At 40.5% G+C, this 15,369-nt stretch overlaps 1 long non-coding RNA gene across 2 annotated transcripts in view; it reads left to right on the top strand.

Annotated features, from left to right (window-relative positions):
- Nucleotides 1-15,369, top strand: part of LOC123380187 — a 217,543-nt gene that overhangs the window by 80,131 nt on the left and 122,043 nt on the right. For both annotated transcript variants that reach the window (XR_006585661.1, XR_006585662.1), the window contains exon 2: nt 11,370-11,476. This is a non-coding gene — a long non-coding RNA (uncharacterized LOC123380187). The remainder of the gene's footprint in view (nt 1-11,369; nt 11,477-15,369) is intronic.

The raw sequence follows: 15,369 nt of genomic DNA, 5'->3' as shown, positions 1-15,369 counted from the left end.
CCCCCAAGCGCAAATGGATGATTTCTGCAGAGTTCCCAAGCGCTGTCCATTTCATCCTAGGTCAACAATTCCGAAGTGCCTACCCCCAAAAGATGGAGTGTCGTACGGTCACCTAGTGCAGTGTTTCCCAAACTGTGTTCCAAAGGAAGACAAGCATCAGCAAGATATTAATTGGAGTTCATCAAAAGCAATATTTCATGGCCAAGTAAATTTGGGGCAGACTGAGTTAAATAAGACTAAACAGACTCTAAGTTACAAGTCTTCCTTCTTTGCCTTTTACATAATTGCCTGTGCTGTGAGTCTTCTCGAGAAAAGCCATATATACAGGATTTTCTCAACTTGCTTCACCATAGAACTCATCTTTATAGACCCTCAGGTTCCACTGGACACATTTTGAAATACTCAGTATAGTTTTAAAAATTTTGATTCCATTTTCATGTAATCCTCTGAGTTGGCAGCAGAAATACTGTGTTTCCATTTTACAGGTAAGACAAATAAAACTCTCAGCAGGATAAACTGGCTTTTGGTGTAGGTTGTAAAAGGGTAGACTGAACCAAAGTCTCTCACTTAGAACTTTAATTTTCATTCCATTGCACCGATTGCCATCTCTATTGGTTTCCCAGGGTTGCAGTAACACAAACCGGACTGCTTCAACAACGGAACTTTCTCCTCTCACGGTTGTGGAGGCTTGGAAGGAGGTCTGTCCCACCCTCTCCCCTAGCTGCTGGGAGTTGCCAACAGTTCCTGGAGCTCCTTGGCTTATAGCTGCCTCCCTCCAATCTCTGCCTTCATTTTCACATGAATTTCTTCTCTATGTGTGTGTCTCTCACTGTAAGAACACTAGTCATTGGTCTATGTTAGGCTCCTAATGTATTCGAATTTATTATGTGTAAGCTTAAAGCCTTCATTTTTCTAGGCCAGAATCTAACCTTTGCTTTATGACCCAATATGGAATCTTCTTCACACCTTTGTCAAAGTGGTTGCCTTTGATTGAATATTTGCCAGCTTTTTTTCTTTTTCCTTATTTGAATTAACCGGAATTCCATGCAGTATCCTAAGTACAATGCACCTGTTTGACACAAAGATTTTGTGCTGATAATTTTCTAATGATTCTCAGGACTTGCATGGCTTTTTGGTCACGCTAGCCCTTTGGGGCATTCTTGGTGAAGGTACTGGAAAGAAGTGTTCTTCCTTTTTGAGACTGCTCAGCTGGTAAAGTTTAAGTCTAGCGATGCTGGCAACTGTTCTTGTCACTTCTGGAGAAAAGTCTCCTGAGAATCTAGCCAACATCAAGCAAGGAACAGGAAAGAAGAAAGAAAGCAGAGAGGAAGGGGGGGGTGGTGCGGAAGGAGAAGGAGAAGGGAGCTCTAACAGACCGGATCCAATTGAGGCCCCGGATCTACTCTTTTCTGAAACTACTTATTACAAAAGAAAAAAAAATCTTTTTTATTTAATATAGTTTGAGGTAGATTTCTATCCTTTGTCTGACTCTATCCGGAGAAGTACAGTATGGAATTCCTTACATCCACTTCTCATCTGCTAGAAGTGAGGAAGGTGGGACTAGGAGCAAGTTCCTGCTTTGGGTCAGGCTGTGTTAGGCACATTACATGTCATGTCATTAAGCCTTATGACAACTCTGTCAGTCAGGTATGGCTCACCTGTGAATACGAAATTTATAATATTAGAAGAATATTTTCCTTTAACTTGTAAGAATCAAATTTAAAAATAAAATGAATCTATATGGATATATGTCTACGTATGTATATATAGATATGTATACATCTCTCTGTGCACATATATATGTACATATGTACATCTATATTTGTTAGTGTGAAACAAACAAGATTGATCCCTTAGTAGTAGAGAGACTTCAGCTCCCTATTTAGAACCAGTGCAGGGGCACCTGCCTGGCTCAGTCAGTTAAGCATCTGACTCCTGATTTCAGCACAGGTCATGGTCTCGCGGATCGAGCCCTGCATCGGGCTCTGCACTGACAGTGTGGAGCCTGCTTGGGATTCTCTCTCTCCCCCTCCCTCTCTGCCCCTTCTTTGTTTATGTGTTCTCTCCCTCTCTCTCAAAATAAATAAATAAACATGAAAAAATTTTATTAGAATCAGTGCAAGGGTTTCCAAGATTATCAACTCACTTGCGTCAGGAAAGTCAACTCTCAAATGAAACCTTGAATTGCATACATAAATACTGAGAAATACAGTTTGCACCACGGGCAAGCAGTCTGAAAAAAAGGGACAAGTGAAGTATTCTAAATTCCTGGAGATCAGATGGAGGAAGCTACGTGGCACTGGGGGGATCGGAACAAAGCATCCATGTCTATGTTCACTGCCTTGGAGAGGGTGTGTGAGGAGGGGGTGTGTGAGGTTTTTAGCCATAAGTTCTTCATTCCATTCAATGCTCCCTGGCTGTGTGGATTCCTCTGAGATGGCCATAACTGTTTAATGACAAAATTAAGTGCAGTGAATCTGCTGTGGAAAATAATATAGTAGAAACTATTTCCAGTTTGTTACCTTTGCTATGACAACCTAATTATGTTACCAACATCCTAGAATCTTTTCTAGATTGAATTGAATACCTAGAATCTTTTAGTGACTCAACATCATCCATAGGATAAACCATCCAAACCTCTAAAGCTTGGAGAATGCATTCTTCATCAGAGCTGATTCTTATCTAGCCCAAAGCCCTCCTTGATCGGATCTGATTCTTGTCTACCTGGCCAGCTTCATTTAGTCACCTGTGACTCACACTCCAGCTAAATCAATCTGCTTCCAGTTACACAAACATGTCACGTTCTTCTGCCTGGACTCCCTCCCCTTCCCAATCCTATTTGCCTGACAAACGTCTAATTCATTTTCTTAATCTTTTGCCTTGATATGGTGCCTACCCCAGAGTTAATCACCTTGCTCCCTATGCTACTCACATCTTTACTTCCATAACATGTAAATTATTTTTCTGTCTGAGATAGTAAGGATAACACTTCCATCAGGTACCTATTGATACAAACGGGGGATTCTACTTTGAGAAATAGTCAATTTTAGTGGATACAACCAGAGGCTTTGGGTCAAAGTACTTCGGTTTGAATCTTAGTTTTACCTCTTATTACTTGTGAGAAAATTTATCTTCCGTGGACTCAGTTCTCTCATCTGTAAAATGGAGATAGTAATATTAAGACTCCATAGGATCACTGTGAAGGTTGAGATAATCTGTGTCGAGTGACTGTTCTAGGTATGTTCTCAACACATAGTGTATTATTTCATCTAGTGACTTAAGGAAGAAGGATGTTTATGATCAGGGATTGGCCAAAGTTATGCCTGGAGCATAATCAGGCCATTCTCAGGACCCTGCTTGGCCTCTGGGTCTTTATTCCACTCTTGCTTACACATCAACTGTCCACAAAACTGCCTCGGGGAAAGAACACCATCCCGGCTGATCGCTCAAGACCTTTGTCTTACTGTTCCCAGACTCCTCCAGAGGTTCCAATCAAGTTGTCAGTGTATGGTACTGATGACTTGGGGACATAGACAGTCACAAATTCAGCTTCTCCCAAGTTCCATATCATATTTTGTTGGCTGAACCTTAAATTTTTTTGCCTTTTTAACTCTCAGTTAAGTAGTTCCTTCTGACCCTGTTTGAAGTATCTTCTTTGGGATAAATGAGTGAAATACAGTTCTGGCAGGTGCTAGCCTCCTTACTATGATCTAAAGATCTCAGATAGCTACCTCTGCTTCCTAAGGTCCATCATTGGACAAGCACACATTGGGAGTTCTGGGAGCATCAGTGGCTCTTCCTAGCCCTGACGGATGAAAATGCTCACTTGAAGTAGCCATACTGTTTTGGCTTCCTAACTAGTGTCATCACCAGTGAATGTGATTCCATGTTCCGCGTTAAGTCCAGGGTGCGGACCACTGTGGAAAGGTCTATGGCCAACCTTTGTGCTGGTGAAGCCAGGTTAATCAGATGTACACCGGGGCGGGGGTGGGGGGGGTGGGGGGTGGGGGGAATCATTCCTGACTATAGGTCAATGTGCATCTCATAACATCTCATAAGTTGCTTCTTTAACAAAATAGAATGTTAATTTTTTGGTTGCACAACCCAAAGCAAACTTTTGTTGACCTAAGTCATTATATCTTTTTCCCCCAAAATGAAAGATACGTTTAAGTTCTCTGTGTTTCTCTTCCGTGTTGAAGGAAGGCAATTTTTTTTTTTTTTTTTTTTTTTTAAATTGAGCAAGTTCCTGCTTTGGGTCAGGCTGTGTTAGGCACGTTATATGTCATGTCATTGAGGCATTATGACAACTCTGTCAGTCAGGTATGGCTCACCTGTGAATATGAAATTCATAATATTAGATTCATTCTTCTACCTCCCTGAAAGGGCAATATTAAAGATGAACTACCATCATGCTGAACTGAGTGAGGCAACAGATTATACTTTAATAAATGAGTGAATGTGAACTTTGACCTTCAACCCTTCAATAGTGGTCACAGAAAGCAGTTTCATCTTATCTATTAGCATCTATAATACAGTTTCAGGCATTTACTTTTAGAAAAAAATAAACTGTTCATTTCAGTGGAACAAGATGAACAGCCAAGGTCAATGAAGCATCACAAGTAAGTTTTCCAGCCCATCCTGGAGGCAGATTTGGGGGTGACATTTTTTTAAATGGCACTTAACAACTAGTATCTGAGTGGAATTTTTAATCAAAACCCCAGACCAGAAACTCTTGGCAGAAGAACTCTCTCTCTTTTTTTTTAAGCACACTTCCTCCTCCCCCCCCCCCCCCCCCCCCCACCTATCATGCACCGCCCCCGCGTCCCGACACACATCTGTTCTTTGCACTTTCTGAAACAAACATTTCACGTTGCTAATGCTGTGAGGTGTAGGGCTGGGAAATTACTCATTCTTTCCCTCACTTATAGAAACACTTTCTTAAGGTTTAAGTGAGATTATTTTTGCCCACCTCTTTCAAAAGAGGTAGATCCTTCCCAAACTTGGAAGACAATCAAAATTCAGATAAGAAAATCTCAGAGTCACCTGATAGAATCCTTCCTTACTTTTCTCAGGCAGGAAAGATATGTCACGTTCCCCATCTAGTGGTATGACTTGGAATTGTCCACACAGGTGGTCTAATGTGAATTCTGGGAGCAGAAGATATTTACCACATTTCAAATTTAAACTGACCACCAAAATAAAGAGAGTGCAGATAAGAGAGAATGAAAAGATAAAGATAAACCCTAGGTCTTTGGGTTTTTCAGCTCTGAGAAGATCTGCGGGAGTCTGGGGCAAAACCCAGGTGCTGGAGAAGGTCAGCCAGCTGCCCAAGCCTGTCACCTCAGTGACCCCAGGGCTATGTTCTTTTCCAGTAATTTCTGTCTCCTTGCTTCTTGAGCTTCTCGCTTCTCCTTGGCCCATCAATCTTCCTCTAAGAGTTCTGAGAGCATCCTTTTCTCCACAATCTTTGCCTCTTCAGCTCCTCACTAAACTCGGCCTGTGCTTTATGCCCTTCACCCCTTGTAAGGGACACAGAGCAGCCCACGTGGAGCTCTTTCCAGGGCTCCTTAGATTGCTGTCCAGCTTTTCAACCACAAAATTCTGTCTCCATTTTTCTTTCTTTTCTTTCAGTAACCCGGTTTCCCCGTCATTCTATCTTTTCTTTTTCTTCTTCAATTGTTTCTTCCTTTGACTACACTTCAGTACAACACTCATTTTCTTCTGATTCTAAGCGTTTACATAGTTTATTTCATCTTTTGTCAGTGCTGGTGGAATACTGTACTTTTAATAAGTGCTGGTAGACTGAAAGAGAGCCATCCCTCTAAAAAATTAGAATAGGTGAGCTCCATTAAGCTGGATTCTGGATTCAGGGGCATAAATGGGGACAACTTTAAAAAAATTAAACAAACAATATGCATAGTTTGAAAAAAAAAAAGTTTGCAAAAACCAGCATAGACACTGCTGGTTATGGAATTGGCAACGCTAGCTTAAAGAAGCATATCCGAATATAGAAAAAGAAAAGAAATGGAAAATAGAAACAAAAAGAGACATGTAGGATAAACTGAGAAATAAATTATTCAAAATAATAAAACTTTCCAAAAGAGAGAAAGAAAAAGAAGAATAACAAAACCCAAAGAATTAATGGAAGAAATCCCGATGGGTTGGATGGAGACTTCAGTTTTTAGATGATAAAGACCATCTGAGTGCTGGAAGAATTTATTAAAAAAGGAAACCATCCTGGCCACGTTTTAGGGCAATTAATAAACCTGTGGGATTAGGACCACTCCTTATTAAGCTTCCAGACAGAGAAATAGGTTACGAAGTGAAGACTGATAACACTGTTGGTCTTCTTATTTGTAACTCAGTAAAATGATGAAGCAACATTATGGACTTGGGAGTGAAAAGTTCTGTGACCATAGATGTTTGTTCTCAAGACACTGTTTATGAATTGAGGTGGGGGTGAGGTGTGTGGCATTTTTGGACATAAAAGAACCTAACAAGTGAACTGTCCCTATATCCTCATTGGAAATATTTCTATAAAAATTTCAAAAAAAATTGAATCAGAGTATTGATTTTAAATTTTGTTTTAATGTTTATTTATTTTTGAGAAAGAGAGAGACAGAGCGTGAGCAGAGGAGGGGCAGAGAGAGAGGGAGACACAGAATCTTTAGCAGGCCCCAGGCTCTAAGCTGTCAGCATCAAGCCTGATGCAGGGCTTGAACCCACGAATTGTGAGATCATGACCTGAGCCGAAGTTGGACGCCCAACCAACTGAGCCACCTAGGTGCCCCCAGAGTATTGATTTTAAGTTGAGGAAGGATAACATACGCCACAGAGAGAGGTAACTAATGAATCACGTATAGTTAGTTGATATGCAAAATTATCAGAAATCTAAGCGCCTAAGAAAACCTCCTACCTCTAAATAAAATCTAGGACGGGTTTCATGCTCGTCATTCTCAGATAATAATATTCTCTAGTCACTGTTTTGTTTTGTTTTGTTTTGTTTTGTTTTGTTTTACCAGAATAGTTTCATGCAGTAAGGAAAATACCAATGCCATGTAAAAGTCAAACTTCTGAATTCCATTCTGAGTTAAAGCTTCTTTCTTTCCCCTGCTTAGAATTATCTGACAAAGACTTTTCTTTTTTTTTTTTTTTTTTAAATTTACATCCAAGTTAGTTAGTATATAGTGCAACAATGATTTCAGGAGTAGATTCCTTAATGCCCCTTATCCATTTAGCCCATCTCCTCTCCCACAACCCCTCCAGTAATCCTCTGTTCTCCTTATTTAACAGTCTTTTATGTTTTTTCCCCCTCCCTGTTTTTTATCTTATTTTTGCTTCCCTTCCCTTGTGTTCATCTGTTCTGTGTCTTAAAGTCCTCATATGAGTGAAGTCATATGATATTTGTCTTTCTCTGACTGATTTCACTTAGCATAATACCCTCCAGTTCTATCCACGTAGTTGCAAATGGCAAGATTCCATTCTTTTTGATTGCTGAGTAATACTCCATTGTATATATATATATATATACCACATCTTCTTTATCCATTCATCCATCAATGGAAATTTGGGCTCTTCCATACTTTAGTTATGGTTGATAGTGCTACTATAAACATTGGGGTGCATGTGTCCCTTCAAAACAGCACACCTGTATCCCTTGGATAGATACCTAGTAGTACAATTGCTGGCTCATAGGATAGTTCTATTTTTAATTTTTTGAGGAACCTCCCTACTGTTTTCCAGAGTGGCTGCACCAGCTTGCATTCCCACCCACAATGCAAAAGAGATCTTCTTTCTCCGCAACCTTGCCAACATCTGTTGTTGCCTGAGTTGTTAATGTTAACCATTCTGACCGGTATGAGGTGGTATCTCACTGTGGTTTTGATTTGTATTTCCCTGATGATGAGTGATGTTGAGCATTTTTTCATGTGTCGGTTGGCCATCTGGGCCATCTGGATGTCTTCTTTGGAGAAGTGTCTATTCATGTCTTTTGCCCATTTCTTCACTGGATTATTTGTTTTTTGGGTGTTGAGTTTGATAAGTTCTTTATAGATTTTGGATACTAACCCTTTTCTGACATGTCATTTGCAAATATCTTCTCCCATTCCGTCAGTTGCCTTTTAGTTTTGCTGATGGTTTCCTTCGCTGTGCAGAAGCTTTTATTTTGATGAGGTCCCGGTAGTTCATTTTTGTTTTTGTTTCCCTTGCCTCTGGAGATGTGTTGATTAAGAATTTGCTGCAGCCAAGATCAAAAAGGGTTTTGCCTGCTTTCTCCTTGAGGATATTGATGGCTTCCTGTCTTACATTGAGGTCTTTCATCCATTTTGAGTTTATTTTTGTGTATGATGTAAGAAAGTGGTCCAGGTTCATTTTTCTGCATGCTGCTGTCTGACAAAGACTTTAAAGTATCTATTATAGAAAATGCTTAAATGAGCAATTGTGAACATTCTTGAAACAAATATTAAAATAAAAACTATCAAGAAATAAATAGAAAACATGAAGAAGAGCTAAAGGGAAAATTTAGAAGTATGATACAGTATCCAAAATTAAAAAGGGAAACTCACCGAGTAGCCTCAACAGTAGAAAAGAGATGACAGAAGATCCAGTAAACTTGAATATGGAGAAATAGAAATTATTCAACCTCAACAACAGAGAGAAAAAAGTTTTAAAAAAGTGAAAAAAGAGACTCAGGGAACAATCTCACCACACAAAGTTCTAATGTTCATATTATTGGAGTCACAGAACAGAAGGATAAAAGAGTATCATGCTGAAAAAAACTTGAAAAATAATGACTGAAAACTTCTCCACTATAATGAAAATATAAATACAGATTTAAGAAGCTGAGTGAACCTTAAACAGTTGTCATTAAATTGTACCATCAAAATTGATGAATTTTACTGTATGTATATTATGCCTCAAAGAATCTAACTTTTAAAAAATCTAAATCATTTTTAAATAGCTAATAAAAATCTGTCATTTAATAATACTCATTTTAAACCTGCTCTATGTGGGACTCACTGCTACCTGTTTGGGTTATTGGGTGATAATAATCATATCTGTAACAATCTGATTGATAAAGCTAATAATTTTAGGTGCTTACTACATGGCAAGTGATGCTTTGAGTGATTTTAAAGTTGTTGCTGTTGTAATCTTCCTAACAACCCTGTGAAGGAAATATTGTTATCTCTGTTTCACAGAGGAAGAAGCTAGTTACAAAAATATTAATTAGTAAATGGCAAATTCACATTTTGAAGCATGCAGCTTGACTTTAGAGACCAGATTTTTAACCACTACTGATTATGGAGAGACAAACACAGGCAATGTTTCATGTCAATACAATGCAATTATGTTTAGCCTCCCAAATAAAAGTGAAATGCCCATAGTAAGTTATATAAAATCAAAGAGGATAAGGTGGCTTGGGAATCCTTCATTGGAAAAGGTAATTCTAGTTCTGAGTCTTAAATATTGAGAAAAATTTGAATTCTTGAGTACCGTCAAAAAAAATGGTTTTTGGAAGTAACCTGATATTAAAAAAGATACCTTATTTCTCCATAAAGGCAATCATCTCATTCTTGGGCTCACTAGGATATTCTCAGTAATAAAGGTGAATGCTCCTAGTCTATTATAAGCAAAGGTCATGCTAATTTGTTAATTGTAATTTTGTGTGCTTGGAATCAAAGCAATTCTCATATGAAACTCTAACATCTGCAGTTATATTAGGCATTAAAAGTTGTATTTAGAGATAATGTTTGAACACTGAAGTCAAGACTTTCAGCCTGAGAAAAACATTGCTTCAAATGTGCTCTAATAATTCCAGCAGATGGCAATACAATCATTGTTTAAAAAAAAAAAAAAAAAAAAAAAAGTGTTTCACCATCCAATGGAAAATAGAAGACAAATAAAATTTCTCTTTTATTTTGGTTTTGCCTTTTTTCTCTTCTCTATTTTGAGTCCCTTTAGGTTGCCCAAACAATACATTCTACACAAGAATTTTTAAGGTATAAAGCCTGCTAACACCATAATTATGAGGGACTGTAGATACTAAACTAGACATTGATCTTTATTGTGTAGAAAAAGGAGAAAAAGTAGATGGCTTTTGAGTCAGGAGTGCCAAGGTCACAATTGTACATTAAGAGAAGAACTGACAGGCAAAGGAAGAGCCAAAGGATGTGGAAAGGCAGGGTGAATGTCTATTCGAGTGGTATAGAACAGCGGTAATGGGAACTTGGCTGTGAGTGTGGTAGTAAAGACCAAGTTTAGATGAGGAAACAACTGCAGATGTAGAGGTGAAAGAACTGAGCAACTGTTTGGATGTTAGAAGTTCAAAAGAAAGAGTCAAAGGTAACTCTCATATTTTATTCCTGGTTGGGGAGAAGCTAGCTAGAAAGAGAAGGATCAGGTTTCGACAAAAGGGAGTTTGTAGAAGTTCTATGATGCTGATTTAACTTAGCAGTTGACAAGTGGGTCTACTGTTTCAATGAGAGTGAAATTGAAGGGATAGAGGGGTGCCTGGGTGGCTCAGTTTGTTAAGCATCGGACTTTGGCTCAGGTTATCATCCCATGGTCGGTGAGTTCGAGCCCCGTGTCAGGCTCTGTGCTGACAGCTCAGAGCCTGGAGCCTGCTTGGGATTCTGTGTCTCCATCTCTCTCTGCCTTCCCCCACTCATTCTCTGTCTCTATCTCTCAAAAATAAATAAACATTAATTTTGTTGTTTTGTTTGTTGTTGTTGTTGAAGAGATAGACACAGAAGTGGTGGGTATTTGCCGTCACGGGAGGAGATGAGTCAGTCTGAGAGAGAAAAAGGCTGAGGTCCTAGGAACCTTCTGGAGAATGCTTGCTTTTAGGAGACACTGATGATGTGATTAAAGTTAATGGGATTTTCAGGTGAACGTGATGTTGTAGGGACCTGTCAACAAGGACGATTGAAACAAGAGTAATGTATTTCAAAACGTTTGAGGAGATTGAGAAAAGGCCAGTGGACTTTGAGAAAAAGTTAAATAAAACTGATAGGGGCAAAAAAAATTATTGTGAGAAAGGAGTGGACATAGTATGAAAAAGTGGAAAGTCTCATTTGAGAAGTCTGACCACAAAGGGCAGGAAAGATATGGTTCCTAGGTTGACTGGACAGTGGGAACAAGTGGAAATTTTTATACAAGAAACACTTTAGCATGGTTGTGTCTGACATGAAGGAGACATTTGAAATTATACCAAAGTTGTTTTCCTTTTTTTTCTTAAATGACATCTAGATAATTTAATGAAACTGCGTAATTTCATTTTACTAGAAATTTGTGGATGTAAGAAAAAAATTGAAAATATAATTTGAAAGTGAGTGTCGCAACATGTTTCTCATTCTTTATTATTTATCCAGTGTCTGCTCGGCTCCTCTCTGTTGCTGATGTCTGAAGCTTTGAGACTATGAAAGTTAGTCATACTAATCAAGTTTGTTCCCAGTGTCCAAGATCTTCTGACATCGTGGTAAGTGATGGCTTTGCAGGGGCTGCTGCAGCATCAACCACACATTTAGAATTCTAGAAAACTCCGAAGCCCATCATACTGTTACAATATGTGAGCATGTTTTCTTGTCCACATTTTTTATTCTAGCCCATTGTTGCTGGTTTTTTTTTCCCCCTTGAGGAAAAGAAAAGATCAGTTGGCAATACTTGATCTTGCTTGCAGAATTGCTGAGGTACAGAGTTTGCTTCTTGCCATTAGAACTTTGGTGTCACTTTTTGTGCAAAGGAATCTACAGAAGCTGCCAGCTGAATCCGTCTGAGGAAAAAAATAATATAACCTTGAGGTGCAAATGACCGTGTCTGCCATTGACTATGATAAACATATTGGTTTCATTAAAAACTAATAGCAAGACAGAATTTGCAAACACAGAGGCAGTGGAAAGTGGAATAAAGACAGGAAGAAGATGGAGGGGAAATTGTCCAGGAACTCTTATCTGTCCTTTACATCACAGTTAAACAATTTACTTTCCATTCCTAAACACCTCTCCCTGCTTTTAATTCTTTGGAACCCTGTACCAGTACTGTCTCCCCCCATCCAGAGAACGCCCCATCCAGAGAACCGTGTGATTTGAGAGGTTAGGTGGAGCACAGCCTCCCAGAGCTCTGCCCTTTCTCTCTCTGATCTCCCATCTTAGTTGGGCATGGAAACACGTGATTCCTATTTCCACTTACATTTTCACAGGAGGGGTTAGTTTCTCGCACTCATACTGGCTATGACCTAGACCTGTGGCCATCCCCGGATCCTATCACACTCAGTTCCAAAAATTTGAAACTACAAATGCCTCATACTAAAGCCCTGTCACCCCTGCTTAATAAACTACTTCTGGGGGCAGATATGACTGCTATCACATGCTCTTAACATGGGTGCCTCAGAAAATGGAGTCCAAAGCAAACACAAGCTAATGCTTTATTGGGGGTTCAGTCCCAGAAAAACTAGAGACAAGGACAGTAGGTGCATTACTGAGCTGTCTCTAGCTTTGCAAACAAACAAACAAACAAACAAACAAAAACACACAACTGGTCACTCACCTTGCAGAACATGTTTAGAAAAGTTGTATAGACCTACTGTGTATAATAACTGCTGCAGAGGAAGAAGAGGGGTGAGTAATGTATCTCTGGCTTTTCCTCAACTCCTGTGTTACATTGGTACGAGTTCACCCACTATGGGAATAACTCCCTTGCACCTCCTGTTTGTATTACCTGGCTTCTCTGGGCAGCTGTAGGGGGAGCCAGAGCCTCCACAAACCCAGCAAGGCTAGCGTAGGTTACTGTCATACATGGGGTCTCTGGTGGTGATCCCGCTGGCATTGACAGTGTCTGGAGTCCGTCTCACTGGCCAGGAATCAGCACAAGTTGTCAAGTGTGGGCACAGGTGTCTGGTGAGCAAGGCTCACTGGATGATGCAGAAACTTGATCCGAACCCAATCTGTGTTCCAAAGAAACTGAGAAGAGATCTTCTGTTTTTCCTTTGGATTTCCTCACTTTGAGGGGGTTGGATCTCTGCCAGGGGTTGGTATCCTCACTCCTGTTTCATCAGGCTTCCCTGTTCCTCCAGAGCCATAGGTAGATGGGCCCCGGCTTCCTTTTGTGGATGAAGAAAGTCCGCGATCCCTATCTGTCCCAAGAATGTGCAGATTACGAAATCCTCTTTTTTAGGTCTTCACCGTTTTGAACATTCTTTAACCGTAAGGGAGTGAATTCAATTTTAGAATCTGAGACCCTCTTGATACAAGCTTATTTGTGTCGCTACAATCGTTACCACTTTATCAGAGCAAAACATAAATTTAAACTAGTTTTGGGTTGTACAGTGTGTTGTCTTGGGTAGGCTGACATTTTTTTTTTTTTCTTTTTTGGGTTTGTAAAACATACATAAAGGGTTGAGTTTGAATCATATACACCCAACACGAACAGAAAGCACGGAAAGATTAGCTGAAGGGGAAGGAGATGAGGTTGGAGAGGATGCGATTCTGATCATTCAAAATGGCTGATTCAGTTCTGGGACAGATTTTGGAAATCTATTTTTTCCTCTCGACTAAACTTTCCTGTGCTTGTAGACACTTTTAACAAAAGAGTTGCCCTCTTTCAAGAATAAGCCAGTTTCTCCACCAGTGGAATTTCTTCTGTGTAAGAATCTCTCTGCAACATACTGGGAAACCCGTGTCTGTAAGGGCAGATCTGGAGACACAAGGCTGACTTAACTCCGAATGTCAACACCAGTACTTGAGCTGCATTCCTGTTAGTGCTTGCCACCAACAAATACCACTTCCCCAGTCATTCTGGGCGGAAGTATCCCACGTGCCCCAGGAAGCCCGGGAAGCCCACTCTCAGGGTGGTGAGGACAAGGTCCCAGGCTCATGGCGCCCTATTTGCATCTTGACTGTGCACTGCAATGTGCTGACCGGGCCCTGTCTCTCCCAGCACGTTTGTGTTACAACAGGAGCGTTGCAGCAGCCCCCATACCTGCAGCCCCGGAGTGATTTACGGTTTTGGCGAAGTGCTCTGAGTTTTGGTCAACACCGTTAAGATAATAGCAGCATCTGAAGAAGAGCGGCTATGAGGGGAAAATGTCGGCCACAGATGATCTAATGGGGATGATAATTCATTCAAAAGTACTAGAAAGAGCATGGTATCTGGATCTAGACACACTTCAGTTTCGTTTCTGCCCTCCCCACCTATTAGCTCTGTACTAGCATGTGCTTTTAAAATTTTCTGAACCTCAATCGTCTTCTCTGCAAGATGGGAACATTAAGATTAATTTCACAAAACTGTGGTGAAGATGAAATGAGAAACTGTGTGGATTTATCAGGTGTACTGCCTGCCTCGTAGTGGCAGCTCAGTTAGGATTCCACCCCTCTGCTTCTCTCCCTCTGCCTTCTCTTCCCGCCTCTGCCCTCCCTCCAACAACCCCTCAGGTAAGGAGTCTCATTGGCTGGCATACACAACAGTCATCCTTGATCTCGATCTGGGTGCCTTCTACTCTCCCCTCTAGAAAAGCTGTATTTTTTCTTTTCCCAGCCTCCCTGTATCTTGTGATGGAGGATATACTTCCAGCCAAATATAAAGGGAAGTTTCCTGAGAGTTTTCAAGGGAAGTTTTGGTTCACTGATAGAAGCTGGTGGAAACGTTCTCCTTTCTTCCTACCTCACATGCCTGGGTCTGGCTCAGCCATTTTGTGGCCGTGAGGAATAATCACGCTAGAAAATTCAGAAGGATCGCAGGCAGGACCTCTCAAAGATGCAGATCCTGACTTGAGGGAGCCCCTCAGCAAGAGCTGGCAACTGCCTTTACCAGTCTTCCATGTGGGTAAGAAGACAAAAACAAAAACAAAAACAGCTCTATTTGGTCAAGACACTTGACTTACATATAGTGAGGTATATGGGACAGGGTTTGGAGGAAAAGGAGAAGAGAAGAGACAGAGAGGGAGGGAGACGGTGAGGGAGGGAGGGGGATTAAGAGAGAGAGAGAAAACAGGAATTACACCGGTAGTATGTAGCTGGGGGGGCAAATTCTTTAATTTTAAAGTACTAAATGTTCATTTGGTAGGCTTTGTAATGGTTCCCCAAAAGGTACCCAGGTCTTGGTCTCCAGACCCTGTGAAGGTTACCTTGTATGGTAAAAAAGGACTTGAGATAGGATTATGGGTAAAATCTTGACAATGAAGAGATTATCAGAATGGGCCCTCGGTCCAATTATGTGCATCCTTACAAGAGGGAGGCAGAGAGAGATTAACAGAAACACACAGAACAGGAGACAGGGGGAGGACAGAGGCAGGACATGGGACAAATGCACCATAGCCGAGGAACACCAGCAGCCTCCGGAAGCTGGAGAGGGCAAGGAACAGACGAGCTTCTTTAC

This window comes from Felis catus, chromosome A1 (assembly GCF_018350175.1).
Source record: "Felis catus isolate Fca126 chromosome A1, F.catus_Fca126_mat1.0, whole genome shotgun sequence".
Lineage (NCBI taxonomy): Eukaryota > Metazoa > Chordata > Mammalia > Carnivora > Felidae > Felis > Felis catus.
Note: the sequence above shows the minus strand (reverse complement) of the source record. Positions and strands in the feature narration are given on the sequence as shown.